The 25455-nt window shown below is 45.9% G+C and overlaps 1 long non-coding RNA gene across 1 annotated transcript in view; it reads left to right on the forward strand.

Moving 5' to 3' along the window:
- LOC146821528 (uncharacterized) overlaps window positions 1-25455 on the forward strand; it is a 418267-nt gene that overhangs the window by 7475 nt on the left and 385337 nt on the right. Inside the window, exon 2 of the long non-coding RNA XR_014962736.1 lies at window positions 11552-11600. This is a non-coding gene — a long non-coding RNA (uncharacterized LOC146821528). The remainder of the gene's footprint in view (window positions 1-11551; window positions 11601-25455) is intronic.

Below are 25455 nucleotides of genomic sequence, written 5' to 3' on the forward strand. Positions count from 1 at the left end.
CAAATTTGGGTGGAACTAAACACCACAAACCAGAGGAGATGTACTATCAATGCTGTACCGCCCAAATTATGCTGCATTAAACTGGAGCTGGCTGCCATCTGTTTGAATGAAAAGGCCTTCAACTCATCCTGAACAAAAATGAGGAAAGAACATTAACAGCACAAACAAGAAGCAGACAACTAAAGGTTATATCATGGAATGTGGCTGATTTTAAGCATCTCCTGGATCGATCTGATGCTGTAAAATTTTCAAAAACAGGATAACATGAGCCATCGGGGGAGCGTGGCTTGGTTTCCGATGGAGTGAGCAGCTCTCATCGCGAGCTCCCATCGGCCAGCCGCCATCACGATTATCCTGAACCCCCATGCGGGGTACGACACCAAACAGTGCACCCCCACAACTGAGAACGAAGTTGGGGCGCCCAGGAGGTGAAACAAACCTCCCCTGTGGCCGTAGACCGCAGGAACTCGATCGAGGCGAGCACGGCCGAGTGCCGAGCTAAGATAGAGGCGCTCAGCAGGAACAGCGGGAGATGGGACAAGCGCTGGCTGCCTGCCGCATAGTGTGAGGCTTGAGTGCTGGAGCACCTCTTCTTCTGCCCCCTGCAGGGAATGGCCCCACGGACCAGTGGGACCCCGGAGAAGCTCACCTCACACCAGCGCCCGAGAGACCGGACACACCACCTGTGGAGGTGACCAGAGGTAAGATAGCGGTGCGGACGGCGATTGGTGAGCCTAGGGCACCTTGACTGGCACGGATCTGCCTGAGTCCTGGAGTGATGCCCCCCTCCCGCCCACTGTGTAGAGTGGTGTGCCGAGATTGACGGCCACCAAGGGCAGGCTGGCCGGAAGTGGCCTGGGCGCCGAGGGCCTTGGGATAGAAGGAGAGCAGCAGCACCTGTGGGAACCCCCCGAGCCAGGAGCTTGGCACGCATGCTGCTGCACGAGTGGCAGCAACGAGAAGGTGAGCCTGGATAGGGACGACGCTGGGGCGGGCGCCGGCTGTCCACACGCACTGCTAGTGGACGAGACAAGGCTTTGGCTCCCTTCCACCTGCGCGATTTCTGAAGTGCGGGACAAGGGAGCGCCGTGCGGCGAGTTGACTAGGCCCCTGGTGGGCCTGTGTGCCTACCCGGACGGCCAGAACACGTGCTCCCGAGGAGAAGTATTGGGGGCTCTTGTCTGGGACCTGGAGCAGGCAAGAGCTACTGAGTGGCTTGGACTAGTGACAGTGGACACCGCAGACGGTGAGCAGTGGGGGCCTGGAGCAGGGCCTTACATTCAGGCTTGCAATTTTTGGCGCACTATGCGGCAGCTATCGATAACGTCGTCCCACAAGGCTGGTGTGAATTCAGAGGCCTGCTAATGGGAGCCTGCTGAAGGTGACAAGTGTAAACCCGGTGAGAACGATTTGGGGAGCCCCATGGGTACGTGCAGCACCAGGAGCATCACAGGGCATGAAGACACCATGGGGAAGCCCCCGAAAAAGAAGGACACTATGAACGCACCTGCAGACGAGAGCAGGAAGGCCCGGCAACAAGGGCAGCACCCCGCAGTCCCCACGCTACAGGACATCTTGCAGGCTATCACCACGTCCAGCGAGTGCCTGGAAAACAAGATTGACTTGTTGAGCTTAGACATGGGTATGCTCAGAGAAGATCACAAGAAATTGGCGGACCGAGTCAAGTCAACTGAGGGGGAGCTCGCCAAAGCACTGCAGGTGCTCACAGATATGAAGCAGCGAATGGCCGTGTTAGAAGCAAAAGTGCAGATGCTGGAGGACAGGGCCGAGGACACCAAAAACAGATCACGCAGAAGCAACCTGAGGATCGTGGGCCTGCCGGAAAAAAATTGAAGGCCGCAGCATGATGGATTATCTCGAAAAATGGCTCAGGGAAGAAGTAGCGCCAAACGGACTGTCAAACTTTTTCGCCCTGGAAAGAGGCACCAGGTCCCAGCGAAACCACCCCTGCCAGGAGCCCCGCCAAAAGTGGTAATAGCCAAACTCCTACACTACAAGGACAGAGATCGCATTCTGACCCAGGCACGTATCAAGGGTGACACACAGGTGCACAATTCCACGGTGCGCATTTCCCAGACTTTTCACAGGAAGTGCAACGACGGCGGGGTTCCTACCGGGATGTGAGACAGAGGCTGCGGCAACTGGACTACAAATACACGACGCAATACCTGGCTACGCTGCGAGTTGTAATGGCTGGGGGCACGGAGTTCTTCAGAACCCCTCAAGAGGCGTCCGACTAGTTAGACAGCCATGATGGGGTGGAGCAGCCATGGAACTGACGAAAGGGGGAAGACAAGGACACCGACCCAGGAATCGGAGGCCTGGGGTGGAGACCCTGGTGCCATCGCAGAAGGAGACACAGCTCAAACGGCAGAATGCGATGTAGGTGGTGGCCTGGATCAGCGGCGGTGTACAGAGCCAACACCATCTGGAGGACAGCGAAAATGTGGCGGACACTAGATCGGAGGGTGGTCCAGTGACTCTGAGGCACAGAGTGGGTCACTCCCGAATGTCACACCGCAGACAGCAGATGGCATCATCTAGTGGTGAATAATGGCGAACTGAGAGATGCAGAACTCGATTATTGTGGGGCGCTCCTGCGGTTACATTCAGGTACAGGGGTACAAGAGGGGGGACAGCTGTGGGGTAGGCCTCTGACATTGCAGAGGGGATAGCGGCGGCAGCAGAGACTGGGAGAGCATCGACGAACAGCCGCCCCCTGGAACTGACTGATTGACCTGCAAGCAGTCACTTGTAGACTTCTTAACCCCCTTGTGTGCCACGCCCTTTCCCCGCCCTGTGCCGGGCGTTGCATTAGTGGGCGGGGTTCATGACGAGCTGGACTCGTCATGGGCACAGCGCAACCGCGGCCCATGACGAGTCCAGCTCGTCATGGGCACAGAAGGGGTTAAACTAGTTAGGATGGGGGACTTTCTCCTACTTATCCGGGGGAGTGGGAGTTTGGGGTTAAGTTTACTGTTGAGTTGATGGGAATCTTGAGTTGCTGAATATCAAACACTATGCGGGCTCCGGTGGGGGGGTGCACCGTGGGTGCCACGCAGCCTGGGCAGTGGTCGGCCCACAGCATTAGTGGATAATGGCTGACAAACACCACTACAATTACATGACCTGGAACATCAGGGGCATGCATACAATGACTAAATGCCACAAAGTCCTCTCATATATCCGGAGACGGGGTGCCCAGATAGCCCTCCTACAGGAGACACACCTCACAAAAAAAGAGGGGTGGGCACTAGACAAAAGATGGAGGGGGCAACTCTTTAACACCACTTTTTTAGCCTATGCGTGGGGGCGTTGGTGTGGGTCCAAGCGGGAGTCCCGTTCCAGCTGCTGAACCGTGGTAGATCCAGAGGGCCGTTACGTAGCCATAAAGGGGTGGCAGGAAGAATGAGACATTAGTATGATTAGTGTCTATGCCCCGAATGTAGACCAGCCTCCTTTCTTTGCGACCCTAAGCCCCACACATTAGCACAATACTTAGCCGGAACTGTTGCAGTGGGGGGCGACTTTAATAGCATAAATGACGTACTCCTGGACAGGTCACACGCTTCATTGCCAACATCCCTGGTGGCATGCGCATCCCACGCGTTCACTACTTGGCATCAGAGCTGGGGATTGATAGATGCATGGCGAACCCTAAATCCACAAAGTAGGGACTACTCCTCTTTCTCGGTGGTCCACGAGTTGCACTCCCGGCTGGATGCCCTTTTATGCTCAGTAGACACCCAACAACATGTTACGAATGCAGAATAGCTAGCGTGCACCATTTCGGACCATAACCTGCTGCTTCTGTCTCTGAAATTGGCTCATCCACCAGCAGCAATCCCTACGTGGAGACTTTGCCCGGACACGCTGGAGGACCAGGTCTTTAGAGAAGAGATTAGGGGCGAGATAGCGGACTATTTCCAAATCAATACCGGGACGACCGCATCCCTGACCACAGAGTTGGATGCTTTTAAGGTGGTTTTGACAGGGCAGTGTATCATGCGCACCTAGGGAGTCAGGCGTGTCCTCATGAGGGAGGTAGAGGGGGGCGGAGTCAGCTCTCAGGGAGGTGGAACACAGAAGGCCGGGACACCTAGAGCTCCAACTGGCACTCTTGGACGCCAAGGAGGAAATGGCAAAAGAAACAGAGAGGCTCAGGAGTTTTGACTATAAGAAGTATCTAGAATGCACACATGCTGAAAGGGACAAGTCAGGCTCGCTCCTGGCATGGTTGACGAATCTGGTGAGTAGGGACTCACCCCTGTTGGAGATAGAAGATGAGTAGGGGATCAGACACTTCACGCAGGGGAAGATTAATGAGGTCTTTGCGCGCTACTATGCCAAACTCTATACAAAAACATGCACATGTGAACCGGAGGATGTGGGGAACTACCTTACTGATCTACCACTGACATGCCTGACCCCCGAAATAGCACAACTATTAGGGGCTGATGTTACACAACGGGAAATACGGGTTGCCATCAGGGCATGGCTCGCAAAAAGACACCAGGCAAAGATGGCCTGCCGGTGGAATTTTATGCGATATATGTGGACGAGCTGACTCCTCGCCTGGCCATAATGTACCAGGGGGCCTGAGACTTAGGGGAGCTACCTGAAAGTACTAGAGAGGCCCTTATTATCCCCATAACTAAACCGGGGAAGGCACCCCATGACTACACGGCTTACCTGCCACTGTCCATGTTGAACATGGACTATAAGATCCTGAGCAAAATCCTCGTGACTCGTTTACTGCCACACATGCCCCATCTGGTCCACCCGGACCAAGCAGGATTTATTTCTGGAAGGAATACTGCCATAAACGTTAGAAGGCTCCTAGCGGTAATGGACTCCGCAGGGTACAACAAGCAGGAAGCAGCAGTTTTCGCAGTGGACATAGAGAAGGCATTCGACAGTTTAGAGTGGCAGTATTTATACGAGGTCCTGATCAAGATGGGTCTGGGGGAGGGCTTCCTGAAGTGGGTGCGCCTCCTGTACACAGTCCCTATGGCCGGCGTGCGAACTGGGAGAACCATATCACCTAGTTAGACGGTGGAGAGAGGCACGAGGCTGGGATGCCCCTCTCCCTGCTTTTGTTTGCTCTGGCCATGGAACCACTAGCATGCAGGGCCAGGAGCAGCCAGTATTACAAGGGCCTAAAAATGGCAACAGGACAGCATTTTATAGCATTATATGCGGATGATCTGTTGATCTTTCTGTGCAACATGGCGGGCGAATTGCAGGGGGCGCGCACCATGCTGGCCCGCTTTGGCACTGTGTCTGGCCTTCAGGTCAACTGGCAAAAATCCAGCCTGTATCCACTGGTGCCAGATACCCCCCACCCCGCCGCTTACTTTGGAACGATTGCAGTAGGAACCTGGCTGTCTACAATACCTGGGAGTTAAAATTTACCACAAGGCAACCGACATCTTGGAAGGTAATGTGGGCAAGGCAGTGCGGTCGGCGAGAGCGGCGATGGACTTCTGGGGCACACTCCCGCTTTCTGTGGCTGGGAGAATAGCGGTCCTGAAAATGGTAACATTGCCACGCCTATTATATCACTTTGGTACACTACCAGTGTGGATCCCACGAGTGACATTAAAGGAGTTAGATTCGATGGTCACTTCCTTTATTTGGGGTACATGCCGCAGGAGAGTGACGTTGACATCGCTGCGGCACCCCACGGCGGAGGGCGGGATGGCGGTGCCTGACCTCGAGAGCTACTACCTAGCTGCGCAGCTATATTGGCTGATCCAATGGCTGGCAGTGGATCATAACCCAGATAGGGAACGTTGCCCAGATGCGCTGGACACTGTAAATTTGGCGAAAATCCTTTTGTGGATCCGTCGAACCACGACAGAGGACACAAATGCCACTAAGGTGGTGGTGCGCTGCTGGTCCAGATACCTGAGTAAGGTGGGTGCTGCAACTCCCTACTCCCCTGACATACCGCTGACAATGCTGCATTATCTCCAACAGGGAGAACACTGGGCGGGGTTGGAAGACTGGGTTGATGCAGGACTAAGGGGGATGGGTGACTTATACCGGGATTCCACGCTCCTTCCCTTTGAGGACATACGGGCTGTGCATGACTTACCTGGGGGTCACTTCCTGAAGTACAGGGCCTTAACGTGCAGGGTTAGGATACTTTGGAAAAGTGGGGGCACAGAACCGAGAGCTCTGGCGGGGTGCCAATATGTCGTGCTATCAGCAGGAAGAATTAAAACAGTATCCTGCCTTTACAAGGCAATACAGAAAGATAAGCAACACCCGTTGGAGCGTTTGAGGCTGCAATGGGGGGAAGATCTAGGCAAGCAATTACCAGAGAGGGAGTGGGAGAAACTCCTAGAGCGTACCCCTGGGGTGTCCAGGAACGCACGTTTTAAGCTAATTAACTAATATGTGCTACACAGAGCCTATCTGATGCCGGCCCACATTAGGAAATACTTTGGTTTGGAGTCAGCGGCCTGCCCGAGATGGGGGGACAGGGAGGCACACATACTCCATATGTTCTGGGACTGCCCACTGATGAGGACTTTCTGGGGGGACATACGGCAGCTAATAGGCGACCTGATTGACAAGGAGCTTCCACTCACAACAGAACATTTCCTTTTGGGGTGGTTTCCTCATACAGCCAAGAATAAGGTGACGGGGAAGTTTCAAGACCTTGCCTATGTCCTAACCAAGAGGGAGATTGCCAGGAACTGGAAGGCCCCAAGAGGACCGCAGATCACCACCTGAAAAAGGGAGCTAGAGGGATGGGTGGGAGCAGAAAGCAGGTTCTTATTCCGGGAGGCCAGCCGGGGAATAGGCAAGAAGGACAGAGCTAGAGCCTGGGAAACCCTAGTAGGTGAGCTAATAACATCTGGACAGAAGGACATTAGTGATGCGGGTACTCCTAGAGCAGTAGACGTGAACCCAGACATTGACCAGGTAGGCCAACAGGCCTAAAATGACTCCAGCATTCTGGCGCTGCACCACACAACCTTTGAGACCCACATGCATAGGTAGCTGCTGACAAGCAGAAGGCACATCCTAATTTGTTAAAGCAACTCAAGGGGGGAGGGGGGACTGTTTTTGTTTATGGGAATAGTTACTACTCTCAAACCACAGATGTTAACAGAGCAACAGTCACATCTGTTGAGATGATTATCAGATTGAAACAATGTGAGTATATGTACTGATTAAATGAACATCAAATATGGTTAAAAAAAAGAGATATGGGCCATCAGTCCTTACCCTATCGAGCAGCTTGATGCAATCACTCAATTGAAAATTAAAACTAACAAGCATTGCAGACCCACAAGGCATCTATTAATTTACATTTCCACAAAAATCACCCCTTAAATTAAAGAATCAAAATCCCATGTTTCAAGTGATAACAATTGAACACCTAAAGAGAGGGGGAGCAGTCCAAAACTATATTAATCATCAATGTGTATTTGAATCTTCACAGATGCAATCAAAACTAAACAATGCAAGATTTTTGTGAGCTCCTATATGATCTGATTTGTAGATATGCATCCTAAGAGATTATTCTAACAGGGGATTTCAATTTACACAATCATGTTAATTAATCAGAAAACAAGGACTACTCTCATCTAGCTGGTCTGGATCCGCTTGCAAAAAAATCAAAAATCTATTTAGAGCTGCAAAGTTGACTTCCCTACAAATTAGTTGTAAGACTAACGGGATAACATGAACTTTTTCATGTACATTCGGAGGCGTCTCAACCATAGACTACATATTCACAACTGATTTATAACTGGTATTCTGTGAGCAGTTTAAAATCATCCAATGCGTTGAGAGAGACCACTTATCTCCTATTTTCTGTTAACATTTCAAAATGAAGAGGAACACAACATGCTGGGGATCTCACTTATAACATATTTAGTATCACTCATTAAAAGGTTGAAATGGAATAAGGTCCTGCGGAAGTTATTCCTTAAATGCCAAAAAGAAGTAATAGAAAGTAGCACACTAAGGATGTTAACATGAGACAAATAAGTACCATTAAACTGGTTTATGATAAGAGATTCACTACACGGTGATGGGACGAAATATCCAATAAAAACTATTGTGATACCAAAATATTGTGTCAAAAATATCAGGAAGTTAAAAATATCGTGCACAGTAATATTTAAGGTAAGAATATTGTTTTAAGAGTTAGTTTTTCATTACATTTTAAAAAATATTGCTTGATAAATCATCCCTGTATGGAATTTAATTTTTATGTGTTTCTATAAGTATTTTAATTTATTTTATTTGAGCTGTTTTTCGGGGGGAACTAGTGTGTTTATCAAAAATATTATTTATGTAAATTGTGATTTGTTTTTTAAATTGTATTCATGCATATAATTGTTTATGGTATTGTGATATATTAGTGGGATTTTGGATATGTAGGGGATTTTGATTAATATACAAATTAATTATTTAAGATTTTTAAATGATTGTTTTTATTTATGAAATAAGTTTAAAAAATGTTTTTTAAACTAATGATTCATTTAAATGCGTTGATAAATTAATAATCTGAAAAGTGTGTATTTAATGTACATTTTATCATTATTTTTAGTTGATGAAATTCAACTATTTACAATTTAAATTGTATAATGTAATTATTTTTGTAATATTTAATTATTTATTATAAAACAAATAATTAATAAATATATGTTTGTAAAATTAAGTGTATTATTTTGGTTTTGCCTTTTGTTTTGAATCCTAAATATTTTATTTTAATTATTGTAAAGTTGTGCACTAAAAAATTATTGTATTAAAAGGTAAATACATTTATAAATTTATAATACTTTTTAATATTTACATCTTGAATAAGAGCCTATGCTCAACATATATTAATTATGATGTATTTATCAGAAATTATATTGATGTTTACATTTTATATATATTATATTTTACAACTACATAATTATTTTTATTGCCAATGAGAAATTTCATATTTATATTCATGTTTAAAACAAGCAACTGGGAAAATAAATAGATATGTGTTTATGTTTAATTAGTTTATTTTATGACATTTTATTAATTCTAATAATCTTTATGCAATGTGAATATATATTTTCTTTTACATTTTGTTTATATATATTGTGAGGTTTAATATCCTTTGTTGAGTTTTGTTTCATTGCTAAATATTATGTTTTATGTAATATTTATTTCATTAAATAGACAAAATATTGTATATGTTATTGGTTCATGTTATATATCTAGATTTTTTGGGTAATAGTGTGCTAGAAGTCATCTTTTAATTTTGTGTGGAAATAAATAGTTAATATTTCTTAGTATGGAGTATGCATTTTGTATGTACCTCTTTTAGCGTTGACAACCTTTTCCTATTTGATTTCAATTAGAGAGGGAATAGTAAATTTGACCCCTTTAGTGTCCAACAGCTTCCCCAAAATGGTATAGATTGTTCTTCAAAATGGTTTAGATTGGAGTGGAAATAGTGAATGTGACTCCTTTAGTGTCCAACTCTTTCCCCAAAATTCTTGAGATTCGAGTGGGAATAGCAAATGTGACCCCTTTGGTGACCAACATTTCCCCAAAATGATTTAGATTGCAGTGGGGACAGTAAATGATATCCTATTATTGTCCAGCACCTTGTCCAAAATAAGTTATGGTGGACTGGGAATAGTTATTGTGACCCCTTTAGTGCTTAACGCCTTCTCTCAAATGGTTCCGATTGGAGTGGTAATAGCAAATGTAACCCTTTTAGTGCCCAATAACTTTCTTTAAATGGATTTCTATGCAGTAGAAGTAGTTAATATACGACGTGACTTTGCATGCGCAAACAGGTTTGCAAACACGTTTGCGCATGCAAAATCACTGTTGCGAGTCGCAATTAGGATGGAGAGTTCCCTTCCTAATTGCGTCTGCAATGCTATGTGTGAATGTTTTGTGACCGCAATTGCGGTTGTAAAACACCCGCAAATTCCCACCCTCTTCAAGAGGGTGGTAATGCAGTCGCAATTTGGAAGGGGTCCCCAGGGGACCCCTTCCACTTTGTGACTGCCACTAAAAATATTTTTTGAGGGCAGGCAGTGGTTCCAGGGACCACTGCCTGCCCTTTTAAAAATAAAATGAAAACGTTTCATTTTTTTCTTTTTAAATGCATCTCATTTGTGGAGAGGTGTGGTGCAGCATCCAGGGCAGCTGACTTCGGAGCACAGGGCTCATGGTTCGATCCCCGACTCCGGAAGCAGCTCAGCTAAGCACCATGTGAATCTGGGCAATAGCTCACTTAGGGGCATATTATCAAGCCAGGCGATAAAATTATCGCCGCTTTAGCGGTAGAAAACTGCCGCTAAAACGGCGATAATGGACTTGATAATATGCTCTATGGAATTCCAATTGAAGCCCATGTTAGACGTCCTTCACATCTAACATGGGCTTCAATTGGGATTCCATAGAGCATATTATCAAGCCCATTATCGCGGTTTTAGTGGCAGTTTTCTGCTGCTAAAGCTTGATAATATGCCCCATGATTTCCACGATGGCCCCCAGCACCTTGAGACCGGGAAGGGTGAGTAGTTTGTGCTTTACAAATACCGGAGTTTATTTATTTATTTTCCTTTAAGGAAAACGGGCTGCATTTTTAAAAAAAAGCTGCTTTATTAAAAAGCAGTCCTAGACATGGTGGTCTGCTGAGCCCAGCAGGCCAGCATCCCTGGGAGGGCTGGCAATCCCAATGGGCTCGCAAATTGCGAGAGGCTCATTAATATTAATGAGCCTCGCAATTTGCAACCCCATTGGGAAACGCAAAACAGGGTAATAACACTGTTGTAAATTTCATTTAGTGCCTCACAATTTGCGACTCGCAATGAGCCGCAAATTGTGAGGCGCTAAATGAAAGGGTCGTACATCTGGCCCGTGTCTAAGATTTTCAGAAATAATAATTTACATAGGAGTTGGTTGTGCACTTGTAATATACCATATCTATATTGTTATTTCTTTTTATTATAAGAAACGGACATAACACAGTTTGTAATCTTTATATTTTCCTCATATTTATTTAATGTATATATTTATATTATTTAACATCTATAATTGTACTTATACAAATTCATTTTAACATTGATATACAAACAATATTTAGATAGAATGTTAGTATTAAATGAACCATGTAGATTATATTTAAAAAGCTTTGTACATATTTCTGTAATGTTCCCATTGTTTTCCATTTGTTTGTTTGTATATTAATACAGTTCTTTATTGTAATTTTATACATAGACTTGTTTAGATATCTTGCTTAGTTGATATTAAATCATTGTATTTTTTAGATACTAATATTTAATTTATACTTTACATTTTATCACATATATTTTGACAAATAATTTTAACATGTTTAAAAGATTTTATATTTTACATTTTAAAAACGTTTTAGAAAACATTTTATTCATATATTCCCATTATTTTCTATCGGGAGATAGTCTTATTTTTTTTTGTTTAACTTGGCTGCGATTTGTGTTTTTTTACTTCTGCCTTCTATTTTGTAATCCATTTATCTCATTTATAGTCTATTTACCGGGAAGGAGCCCGCAGGGTGCTGTTGCTCATCAGAAAAGGTAAGACCTTTTAAAAGCTTTTTTTAGAGTTTTGAGGGTGGAGCGATATAAGGGGGAGTTGTAGACTTGTGGCCTAGGTGTAGGTAGAGTTTGTTAGTAATCTATTGTTATATTATACTATGTTATGTTGTGTGCTTTTTGATGATTAAGGGCCTGATTTTGAGTTTGGTGGTCTTGGAGCTGGCCGCCACACCAGCTCCCCACTCCCGGAACCCCAAACTCATAGTCAGTCCGCCCGTTGGATTACGAGTTGTAATCCTAATGGTAAGTCCTGTGGTGTTGGTCCCACACTGGTGCCTTGATAAGGCTCATAGGAGAGCCTTAGAAAGGCACTGCATTGTAATGCCGCAGTCGAAAGTGAAACCGAAGGTTTTCTGACCGACATCAAAATAGGGGCCTTAATGTCTTAATTTAGGTTAGTGAGATTCATAATATTTGTATTCATCAGTTTTATTTTAAAATATAGTTTTAGTTATTTTTTGGCTGGTGTTAAAAATAATATGCATATTATTTCTTTAAAAATAATTATGTTCTGCTGGTTTGGTTTATGTGTTTTTCTTTGTTGGGATTCTCCTAAATTATTATTTATTTGATAGTAGGGTTTTGGCTATTGATTCTAAGAAGTGTACTGAGTTGTTTTTAAAGCGGTTTGCTTTACATTGTACCATTTTGTACACGTCTATTGGTTTGTTTGCTAATTTTTGCTTTAATTTGAGTGGAGGTTGGGTACTGCCTTGTGTGGATCGGAAGACATTGTGCCATCCTTCCACTGCACTGTTTGTTTTGGCTACCTTTGCTATGGTGCTGTCATTAACATTCTACCATGGTATTAAGAATTTGGGTTGGCATCTGTGGCCAGAGCAATGCAGTCTGCCAACCCAAGTGTCTTCAAAATAACTCATTGTGAGGCTTAGTTTGTCTTTGTTTTGTGGATAGAAATTCCTTTCTGTATCTAAATTGTAGTGATTATCTACCTCTGTGACAAGGACATAGGCTAGTGCAATCATTGGTTTTAATTTCAAAGGCAAATTAACTGTTTGTATCACATTCTACACTTAGGTCCTGATTACGACTTTGGTGGTCCTCCTGCGGAGTGACTCGTCAGCGCTCCCCGCGAGGACGGCCAAAGCCGTCCTCATACCTGCCAATGGATTACAACCGTAATCCTTGGCAGATGTGCTGCGGCGGTCCCACTGCAGTGCCTCTCTAAGGCCCATAGAAGAGCCTTAGAAAGGCACTGCCCTGAGACCCTCGCAGTATGTTACAGCACAGGAAGGAATGCACCATGTCGTGCATCCCTCTTGTGCAGGAACTGGTGGGGGTGCAAAAATACAGGGAAGCACAACATGTGCCCCCCTAATGCACCCCCATGCACAAAGGCACAAGGGGGTCCTGTTGTTGCCTCACCCCCATCCTTTTCATGGTGGTCTCATCGCCATGAAAAGGATGTCGGTGAGGCAACTCATAATATGCTTGGCGGTGCTGCAGTGGCAACAACAGTATATTGCAGTCTCTGACCACTGTACAACCAGTGTGGGATCACAAATCCCCAGAGGTTGCAGTGGTCCTGTGACAGTCCAACCATCAAAGTCATAATTTGGCGGGTGGACTGCCTGTCTGGCAGCCCATGGACCACTGATAGTCATAATCAGGTCCTTAGTACAGATTATTGGGAAAGTCTCAATATGCTTTGTTTGAAATAGTAGTAACAGTCTTGTATGGCTGTGTGTGGGTAAAATGGTTTGAGTCATGGCTTATTCAAAATCAATTAATATTCTATGTGGGCAGTAGTAGTTTTTTTAAATTTGTATGTGGTTTAATAGATTGTTGTAAGTGCTACTTTGTTTTTTAGGTAGTAGGGCATATATGAATGGTATACTTGTGTTTTCATCTTCACCATGTATTTTGTATATCTGAGTGAGTGGTTTGGAGAACATTTTGAAGGTCTTATCCACAATCCATGTTTAACAATGACTTAGTTTTAGTAAGTTTTCTATAGAATGTATTAGGATTTGTTTATCATTGTACAAGTTATCACATTCCTCATTATGTGTGGTTGCCAAATGCTCAGGTTTTTGGATATTTTGGTATCTTCAAGGGGCAGGAGGGTATTGTTGGTGGCTTTTTTAGTTCATGCAATTAAGTGTTTTAAGGTAGGTGTAGCTGGTAGTTGTACTGTGATTTGTTTGAGGACTTTAGAAGTATATCCTTTAGGATTTTAGTTGTGGGCTCTTAGGATGGAAGTGTAGTCCATGTGAGATAATAATTGCTTTAATTTCAGTGAGGTGATGTATCCTGCTCCTTCTGTCATTATGTTTAAAAATAGAGTAATATTATATATTATTACAATTTTAAAATGCATTTGTTATTCACATACAAAATTACGCATCAGTTTTTCTTATTTATACTGGCATGTATGTTCTTGAAACATGCTGTACATTTTGGGGGCCGATTCTGATCTGGGTTGGCAAGCTCTCCGACCGAGCCGGATCTGGAGTGTTTTCTGACCGAACCGGAGTCCTGCAGTCTGACCGAGCGAGTATGATGTGGCCACATGCTGCCGGACTCGATTCGGTCGGACTCCCATAGAAGTCAATGGGAGCCGGTCGTACGACACGTACATGGACTCCCATTGACTGAATTGGCATGTCTTGCACAAGGGCGCCCCTACAGTGGGTACGCGTCGGTGCCAGCCGCACCGTACATGCCTGTGTTGGGGAGACCCTTGGGTCTCCCCCTGTGTCCGAGTCGTAAGGCTGCGGGTGACAGGGGGTTCGACGCGGACCCCCAAAGGCAACTTCCCGGACGTTTTGCAAGCCAGAAACTTCGGTTCGCACCGACTGTCCAATGCGTGCATTGTATTGGCTCGGTCGTAAATCGCATCCATTGCACGCCACGGTTTCCTTACGGACGAGATGTACGGAGCAGTTCGCATCGTACTTGCTCGCTCATACAGCTGTACCAGTCGGGCAGAAAGCATGCGTACGGCTTGTACTTTTTCCAGCCGGATCGCGTTCGGTGCCCTTTCAAGCGAGATCGGATTCGGCCCCTTTATTTGCAGGTTTTCTGTTAGGGGTGTTGTAATGTGGAGCAGGTGGTATCTTTTTTGTCGGTTTTAAAAAAGTACTTTACTTTCATTTTAAATGTTTGTTGGTAGGTGGTGGGGACTGAGTCAGTTAGGTTTAATTCTTTTACTGTTTTAGGGTGGCTGCCTGTTTAGTAATCATTTTAATGTTTCTTACTTTTGGTAGCATTTTTTCAGTAGATTAGCAGTTTATTGATGCTATAGTTATTTCTTTATAGTAACTAAACATAAAGAAATTGAAGTAGTAGAGCGCTTTGTTAATTATTTGTTGTTTAACATTTTTAACTTTAATTAATTTTTGTTTTAGCTTAAATATATGTTTTACTTACTTTGCAAGGTAGTTGTATATATATCTCCACTTCTGTTTTCAGATTTGGGTTAAAAAATGCAGCAGAGTCTTCTCTTCTTGCAACTTTTGTTGTTTTTTGAGTAGCAAGTTGTTAAAACTAGAATCGATGTGTTTAGACGCCGCAAACATCTGGTGCCGATCACGATCCTGTAAAAACGGGTACGAACCGTCGGACGGAGCAAATTCTCCGTCCGACACGTACCCGGTCGTCAAAATCTACCAACATGGAATTACGATTCGCACGGAAACACCATTTCCGTACGAATCGTACAAAAGCCCGACCGACGAAAAAATTTTAAACAAATACGATCCGGGAACGCGCCGACCTGACGTCGGGACGCTCGCAGCCTGCCATTCACGAACCAGGAATTACGATTCGCACCGACGTCATCCCGCACGGTGAATATTATCCGGCAGCCAAAAACTGCCGGGAAATCAGGACGACGCGAACAAGGAGTACCAGTACGCGACGGACAGACAGGACGACGCGAACAAGGAGTACCAGTACGCGACAGACAGGACGACGCGAACAAGGAGTACCAGTACGCGACGGACACACAGGACGACGCGAACAAGGAGTAACCGTACGCGACGGACAGACATGGACCCGAACCTACGTGTCATCCCGGCCCTCATAGCAGTCGACCTCCTCTACAGGTTACGACGCAGACGCCGCAGAAGGTCAGAACAACAAAGGGAGGGGGGAAAGGGGGGGTGGCAGGACCAGGGCAGGCCACAAACCCCCCACCAAAGTCACACAGCACACATGCCCTGGACATACCTGACTCCCAGGCCCTGGTCACTAAGAGGGGGTGGGGGCGTGTTCAGCCAAGCCAGCGACCGCCACAACGGAAGTCCTTCACGACGCGAACCGGCAACACAACCAGACAGGTACGTCCCGTACCCACGCCTTAAGAGCGTGGGTACGAGTCGTACCACGCCCACACCTACGTCACCCCAACAATGGCGGGACGGCTCGTACCCACGTGGCAAAGGCCTGGGTACGGGCCGCACAAGCATCACATAGCGTGGGGACGGACATGTACGGACCGTACCCCCACCCCGTATGCATGGAGCGTACCCCCACCCCAACAGTGTAAGTACGACCCGTAACCTCACCTCGTATTCATGGAGCGTACCCCCCATGCCAACAGTGTAAGTACGACACGTACCCCCACCTTGTATTCATGGAGCGTACCCCCACCCCAACAGTGTAAGTACGACCCGTACCCTCACCCGCGGACGTATGGAGCGTACCCCCACCCCAACAGTGTAAGTACGACCCGTACCCTCACCCGCGGACGTATGGAGCGTACCACCATCCCAACAGTGTAAGTACGACCCGTACCCTCACCTCGTATTCATGGAGCGTACCCCCACCCCAACAGTGTAAGTACGACCCGTGAAGGACTGGGCTATTCTAGGCCCAGCGGTGCCAGGGGACAACACCTGAAACCTTCGTGGGTTACCTGTTCCGGAGTACAAAACACAGAGACACGGGACACTTCCTGCGGCGTCAAAGATCAGCGTTTATTTACTGCAGGGATACAGAAATCGCAAGAAGTACACAACGTGTAGGTTCTGAGAGACTGCTTCAAATTGCACAAGTGGATCGCTCCTTTTATACACATTTTTGACATTGCACAGCATGGCGAACAAAAGGTTACAACTCAGTTCCCACAGTAAACTTCAAAAGGGTCGCATCCATGTTTCAGAAACCCGGAACATAATTACAGCAGCATTGCCGGTTCCCAACTGTAAAAGCACATTATCCCCACATTAAGCACATTCCATTCTGACTGTAAACGAATTAGGAGAAGGGACAGGAGCAGATGCAAAGGAAAAACAACAATGCACAACAGATTGAAATAGAGTGTAGAGAGCAATAACGGAAACTTGATTGCAGGATGAAAGGACTCGTGCCTAATGCATGCATGACTGAAACAATAGACTGGCACGGCAAGATGAGCCTCGAGCGGGGCCATCTGCCCTTGCCGTGTCATCCCCCTCATCATAAAGACACCTTCAAAAGAACACGTGTCCTCCACGAAAGCTTGGGAATCCCAGGGTCCCGAAGCGGACAGTGTCCGTTCGCTGGCTACTTGAGGGCAAGAAACAAAATGGATGCCGTATCTAAAATGGAACCCGAGGGTTCAGATGGACATACCCAGGAATGAGACGAACCGTACATAGTAGCGTAGCGAAAACGCGTACACCCACTAAACTCGTCATTTGCGGTCCGTAGATACCAAACTCGTCCATATTCGAACACACCCAAAAAGTGCCATTACGATTCTCACGGAACCTCAGACGCTCCTTTTGCCCTCAGGTAGGCAAGCACTAGTCGAGATCAGAATCGATTTCGATATTCATCAAATCGTTCAGTTGTTGCTGGAACATCATTCTATCCATTAATGTCTCCTTGGTAACAGATGGCCGTCTTATACACGTTGTAGCACAGAGGCCACATAAGGCAGGACCACACTGCACACAAAGACAACACGTGAACAGAAATGTTACAACAACCCCTACAATCATCAGAATCTTCCAACCCCAAGTTGATATCAGGCACCAAAACCATCCGAGAAGTGTCCAACCACCTTCGTCCACGTGTATGGACACGGAGATCTTATGTAACTACGAGATGGCTTGGTAAACAGTTGGAGCGTTGTCAGGGATGAAAATGCAACAACTCGAATGGATCACTTTGCAAACACCACCTCTATCTGCCAGAACAACGTCTAGAACCATACGGTACTGCAACGTCATAAGTCTATCCGCCTGAAGTTCAGCCGTTAAATTACCAGGAGCACTCGCAGTTATGTTAGCAGTCAACTCTACCACACGGGTCAACTGTCCAAGGTTCCTACTATTAACCATAGGTCCCCAAAACGGCAGGAAACCCTTAAAGAAGTCTCCTGCTTCTTGACCGGCAGTGTCCTCTTCACTAATAACGCCTCTCACAACTCTAGTCTTGTGATAGTCTGAGGCAACTGTAAAAGTTGGTGGCAAAAGATTCTCAATATAACAGGTACCCGAAAAGTCACGGGGCAACCATGTATATGCACGCTCATAACATACGAAATAGGTACCCTTGGCAGTCAAGAAAACAGGGGAAGAGAGCGTTGGTAAAACATACGTCTCAGTACAAGCACTCTTCCCAAGTTGTGCTCTTGGATTTCGACCAAGACCTTTCAAGCAGAAATTACCGAGGTGGGGTACGATCCATATTGGAGACGAGCTCTTAAGCTGTCTATCACCCACTGACATACTATACTCAGCCTCACTCAGATCTTTATAGGCTTGCACCTCTTCCTCTGGAATAAGCGATGCATCAAAAATATCTAAATCAGCAATCGCTATCGCCAAAGGCTTGTGGTACGGACCAGGACCGAAGTTTGCAGAGCGTGGCTCTCGACTGGGGTAGGAATCTAGTGCACTACGGAACATAGTTTGGAATGCTCGAGCTGACCCTTGGGAGCTATAAGGAAGAACCAAATACGGAATACCCCTATCCATGGTATGTGGCCTTAACCCACACACCCAACAATTGGTAGTATTCATCACCAACTGATGCTGATGTAGGAGTTGAACGAAGGAATTATTCATGAATTCCGCACGTCTAACCTGTTCATGTTGGGGCAGAGAATGAAAGGAATGTGGAGAAACAGTGGTAACAGAACTTAGTTTAGGGGAAAAGGTAGGTGAAATGGAAGGCAATAACGACTGTATTCCAAAATACACTCCACCCACCAAAAGCATAGATACAGTCAGAAACAGCAGGAATACCTGAAACAAAAAACATTTCGTTCGTATAATCTTATGCAATTTTGATCTTTGCGCCGACATCCTTTCTACTTCCAACAGCTTAGAGAATGCCATCCTCTAAAAACCGTCCGTGACGTCCTTGACGCACTTCGTTCTGAGTAGCGATTATCAATTCCCAGGAGTTCCCAGGAGTCGATAAAAAGTAACCAACCTAGTGTCAGGAACCTGCTAAACAGAAAGGAGTACCCGCACGGCCCCACGGTTAACCCGGATGATAGGTTTTCTCAAACAAACATTCAACTTAACAAAAATCTCTTAGCTGTAAAGAGCACACATAAAAAGGAACTCAAAAATCAGAAAAGGATGTAATTGTTCTTAATGTTCGTGGCAACAGTAAAGGAAAATATAAGAAACAATTTTATTAGTCTTTGTCACGTGGGCGAAGAAAATATCGATTTCTTCCAGGTCGAGTCTGCTCTTCAAATAATTGTTCAGCTGGTGAAACAGTGTTCAGTCGATTAGGAACCAATTCAGACCTTGAGTTCTCCAAAACTGACAACTCGACAGATGTGTCTGGCTGCAATGAATTGTGTCCTACAGGTTGAGCATCACTAAACGGCACAAAGCATAGAGGGGTCTCGGTTTCCGTTGCCGCAATACCAGTTCTCACCCAACTGTCTGCTGGTAAAGGGATCGGAACTTTCTTGGTATGGGTGGCGTGAACCCAGTTCTTTCTGCCTTCCAACCAAACTGCAGTCCTTGTAGCCAACAGCACTTGAAAGGGACCCACAAATCTCGGCTCCAAATTACGTTTTCTGCCAAAATTGCGGGTAACAACCCAGTCGCCCGGTTGAAGCCGATGTCCAGGACCCTCTGTCTGTGCCGGTAAAGCTTCAAAGACCTGTTGATGAATTAACCTCAGTTTATCAGTCATATCATGAAGATAATCAATTAGCATTGGATACTCAAGACTATCAAAGGCCTTAGGCCTCGGGACTCCCCAAATGTTCGCAGGGCGGCCGAACACAATCTCATATGGGCTAAGCCCTACTCGAGAGTGCACAGTCGCTCTGGTCGATAAGAGAGCCAGAGGCAAGGCATCAGGCCATGGCAAACCAGTCTTAGCTTGTATCTTCGCAAGTTTCAGCTTCAGAGTACCATTGTACCCTTCAACCAAACCCGCTGCCTGGGGATGATTGGCGCTATGGAATTTCTGTCGAATTCCAAGGCCCTTACACACACTCTGCATCACACTTCCCACAAACTCACTTCCGTTATCTGACCACACAATCCGTGGCATTCCATACCAAGGAAAGTATTCCTTCAGTAGGACTTTCGCTGTGGACAGGGCAGTATTATCCTTAAGAGGATAGGCCTCGATCCATCTGGAGAACGCACAAACCACAACCAAAACGTACTTCAGATTATTACATCTCTCCATATGGATGAGGTCCAGTTGGATAACCTCAAAGGGACAGGCAGGAGGAGCAAAATGACCAGGTGGAGTAGGGGTGCCCTTGCCAGGATTATGCATCAAACACACCATACAACTCTTAACCACCCTCTCAGCACATTTAGCAATACCATCGTTCTTCCATACAGGGAACAATAACTTACATATACCTTTCGCGCTAATATGTGACAAACCGCGAGCCATAGTCACAACAGCTAACACATATGCATCCGGTAACATCCACCTCTGACATTCCGACAAGTCAACCCAACATCCATGCGTGTCTAACTTCCCCGTACTTTCTTTCCACTTGATCTTTTCAGTTTTGGTGGCCTCATTCTGAATTGCTTTCACGCTCTCAACAGTGTCTTCACACATACCAGTCTCCATCGGCCACCTTACTGAACTCGTAACATACATTCGGGTTGCAAGATTCTTAGCCGTTTCTTTAGCAATCTCATCCGCAAATGCATTACCACGACCAACGTCATCCGTAACCTTTCGAGGCGCACTACATTTAATGATCGCCACTTGTTTAGGCAATGTAAGTGCATCCAAAAGATCGTTCACGAGCTGTCTGTGTTGGATCTTCGCACCATGCGATGTCATAAATCCTCTTTCTCTCCACAATCGACCAAAACTATGTGCAACGCCAAAAGCATACTGACTGTCGGTAAACACATTCACTCGCTTTCCCTTAGATAAAACACATGCTCTTGTCAACGCAATCAATTCTGCCGCTTGCGCTGAATTCTGACTCAATCTCGCAGTTTCCACAACCGTACTCAACGTCACTACAGCATACGCAGTCGTCACATCACCATTCGGCAACTTAAAACATGAACCATCAACATACAAAGTACCATCGGGGTCTATCAATGGAGTGTTTTTCAGATCCACACGACCCTTCGTTTCTTCCTCAGTTCGTAAATAACAATCATGTGGTGGTACATCATCTGATTCCATATTAGTCGGCAACAATGTCGCCGGATTCAGCACATTACAACGCTTGATCTGTATATGACTTGCCAAAAGGGTCAACTCATACCCAGACAACCTTGCACTCGTCAGATGTTGAGTTTTTGTCCGATTCAGAAGAGTGTCAACTGCATGCGGAACCATCACTATGAGCATATTATCCATGACCAGACCTGCGGATTTTCGAATAGACACCGCAGCTGCCGCTGTCACTCTCAAGCAACTTGGCAACGCTCTAGCTACCGGGTCTAAGGTCGCGGAAAAATATGCACACGGACGCTGCTTACCACCAAATTGTTGCGTCAAAACACTCAACGCACAACCTTCTCTCTCGTGAACGTATAGTGTAAATGGCTTACTGTAATCAGGAGTACCTAACACAGGAGCCGAACACAGCGCATCACGTAATTCAGAAAAACTTTTCTGACATTCTTCCGTCCATGGCAAAGGAGTCGAAACATCCTTGCACGTGAGAGCTATCAATGGCTTCGCTAACAGTGAAAAGTTCGGAATCCACTGCCTGCAGTATGACGTGATACCTAGAAAGGCACGCACATCTCTCTGAGTTGTTGGCACAGTCATTCGAGCGATCGCTGCAATTCTTTCTGGGGTCAACCTTCGTCCCGCCTTTGACAATAAGTGACCTAGATAGGTTACTTCTTGACAAAAATATTGTAGTTTAGAAGGTGACACTTTGTGATGTAAGTCACATAGATGCTGTAACAGTGATACTGTAGCAGTTCTACAAATCTGTTCAGTGTCAGCAGCTACCATCAGATCATCAACGTACTGAATCAAGGCCGCACCAGCCGGTAACACAAACGCATCAAGTTGACTCTTAAGAGCTTGGCTGTAGATCGATGGACTCTCACAGTAGCCCTGAGGTGCGCGTTTAAACCTGAAGCTGCGACCACCTAATGAGAAACCGAATAGATCTCTGCTTTCCTCAGCAATCGGAATGCTAAAGAAGGCATTCTTCAGATCAATCAAACAAACATTCAACTTAACAAAAATCTCTTAGCTGTAAAGAGCACACATAAAAAGGAACTCAAAAATCAGAAAAGGATGTAATTGTTCTTAATGTTCGTGGCAACAGTAAAGGAAAATATAAGAAACAATTTTATTAGTCTTTGTCACGTGGGCGAAGAAAATATCGATTTCTTCCAGGTCGAGTCTGCTCTTCAAATAATTGTTCAGCTGGTGAAACAGTGTTCAGTCGATTAGGAACCAATTCAGACCTTGAGTTCTCCAAAACTGACAACTCGACAGATGTGTCTGGCTGCAATGAATTGTGTCCTACAGGTTGAGCATCACTAAACGGCACAAAGCATAGAGGGGTCTCGGTTTCCGTTGCCGCAATACCAGTTCTCACCCAACTGTCTGCTGGTAAAGGGATCGGAACTTTCTTGGTATGGGTGGCGTGAACCCAGTTCTTTCTGCCTTCCAACCAAACTGCAGTCCTTGTAGCCAACAGCACTTGAAAGGGACCCACAAATCTCGGCTCCAAATTACGTTTTCTGCCAAAATTGCGGGTAACAACCCAGTCGCCCGGTTGAAGCCGATGTCCAGGACCCTCTGTCTGTGCCGGTAAAGCTTCAAAGACCTGTTGATGAATTAACCTCAGTTTATCAGTCATATCATGAAGATAATCAATTAGCATTGGATACTCAAGACTATCAAAGGCCTTAGGCCTCGGGACTCCCCAAATGTTCGCAGGGCGGCCGAACACAATCTCATATGGGCTAAGCCCTACTCGAGAGTGCACAGTCGCTCTGGTCGATAAGAGAGCCAGAGGCAAGGCATCAGGCCATGGCAAACCAGTCTTAGCTTGTATCTTCGCAAGTTTCAGCTTCAGAGTACCATTGTACCCTTCAACCAAACCCGCTGCCTGGGGATGATTGGCGCTATGGAATTTCTGGCGAAACGCATCAAGTTGACTCTTAAGAGCTTGGCTGTAGATCGATGGACTCTCACAGTAGCCCTGAGGTGCGCGTTTAAACCTGAAGCTGCGACCACCTAATGAGAAACCGAATAGATCTCTGCTTTCCTCAGCAATCGGAATGCTAAAGAAGGCATTCTTCAGATCAATTACCGAGAACCATGATGCAGAAGCTGGAATCAGAGTCAGCAAAGCTGTAATGTCAGGCACCACGGGGAACTGTGGAATGACAATCTTATTTACCTCTCTTAAATCAATAACAAAACGATACACAGGAGGCTTGGATGGATCAGTTTGTTTCAAAATAGGTAACACAGGACTATTACACACGTTACCCCGAGTTTCCTCAATGACATCTTTATCGATCAAATCGTAAATGATCGCTAATAGTGCTCGTTCTCCATCAAGAGAGATACGATACTGGGGAATGCGTGGCAGTCGCACGTTGGATTTCAATTGAACAACATAAGGTGGTATATCCAGCAGGCCCACATCATTGGGACCTGTTGCCCACAAAGACTTAGGAAGAGAACTCAATTCCGGTGGGAGCTTATCAGTCGACAAATACATAGGAGAGATCACTCTCTGACCCAAAGTAAGCTCCACTCCCGCAGGGGAACACTACAAAGTCGCATATAACCGTTTCAACAAATCCAGGCCCAAAAGATTCTCACCACAACCAGTAGTCAGAATCAAAGGAGCCTCTAACTCACGAGACCCAATTGTAAGGGGCAAAGGGCTAGAAACTGGATTGCTAACAGGGGCGTCAGAGAATCCAACGGAAACGTTCGTTAAGCCAGACAAAGGCGCGCCAGGGAGTTTCGAATGCATGATGGAACTTTTCGCTGCACCAGTGTCCAACAGAAAAGGCTCAACTACGCACGATGTGGCAACTGCGACATAAGGCCCTCTCTGATCAACCGGAACTGATACTACTCCCTCTCCTTGTCTATGGCTGTCCTAGTAATTACCGTCAGCATCAACATCATGCTCAACATAATAGTCATCCACATGATACTGCGCAGATCTACCAGAAGAGGGATCGCGCCGATCAAAGCAATTTTGCGAGTCTGATGAAGTAGCAAAACGCCCAGTCTGATTCTGAGTAACACCACGACCTCTACCACGTGACGCTTGTTGAGGACCACTACGACCTCCTCGAGCCGAAACACCATTGTTTCGGTCACGCAAAACTGGACAATTAAACTTCAGATGGCCCTCACCCCTTCAATATGCGCATTGATTATACCCTAACGTAGAGCGAGGTGTAGAGGAGTCAGTACACAACTGCGATCTAGAAAACTGCGATTGTAATCGATTCGGCTGTTGCGAGTCAGTTTGATTCAAGCGCGGAGGATACGCTTGCTGCAATAAGACCTTAGTTTTAAGATCCTTCGTTTTCTTATCTGCGCGCTCGCTTTCTTCTTTCTCTCTATTTTCGTAGTACTGGGCCGTGGCCAATATCTGAGCAGTGGTAGAAACGGCCCACGAACTTTCAGAATTCTTCAATTTATTGCTTAGTTCAGGCAACAAATTCGATACAAATTTATCAACGAACAATCGCTGACCTCCCTCAGAGCTCATATCCTGACCACTATGATCAATAAATGCCTCCTCAAATCTCGTAAAGAAATCGGAGACACTCTCGCCCTTCTTTTGTTTGCACGCAGACAATTTGTCCCAATTAACACGTATTGCTGGCATAAGTGTCTTCATGAGTGTAATTATCCTCTGGGGCAGATTCTCAATGATCTGTTCAGGTTTAGCCCCACCAACCTGCCGTCCGTCAGCCGCCGCAAGAGCAGCCCAATCACCGCCTAACTCAGCTGCGTGATTCTCTTGACGGATTTTCGCCCAAATCGGTTGAGGGACTACGTTACCAAACAACATGTCGATATCGGCAAGGTTCATAACAGTAGCATCCACTAATTGGGATAACTCCTTGTAATAACCTGCAGGATTTTTGCGGGGGTCAGGCAAAGTTTGCTTTACCTGCAAAACTTCCGATCGCTTCCATGGGAGGTGTATCCAAACTCTCTGAAAGTGTGGTGGAACAACAGGATTAGCAGCAGGATCACCTGGCATCCATACTGGGGGAACTTCCCGCATAGGATACTGACCAGGTTGAGCCGTCCGCTCCTCAGTGTCGTCCTTAAACAATGCTCGAAGTTATACCGTAGATCGAAAAGATAACAGACGCTCTAAAGCACGTCGGACATTACCACCCACAATCATACCATTCGAAAACTGATTCTGAAGTTCAGTGATCTCGGGCGGTACATT

The sequence above is a fragment of the Triturus cristatus genome, chromosome 6, assembly GCF_964204655.1.
Source record: "Triturus cristatus chromosome 6, aTriCri1.1, whole genome shotgun sequence".
Lineage (NCBI taxonomy): Eukaryota > Metazoa > Chordata > Amphibia > Caudata > Salamandridae > Triturus > Triturus cristatus.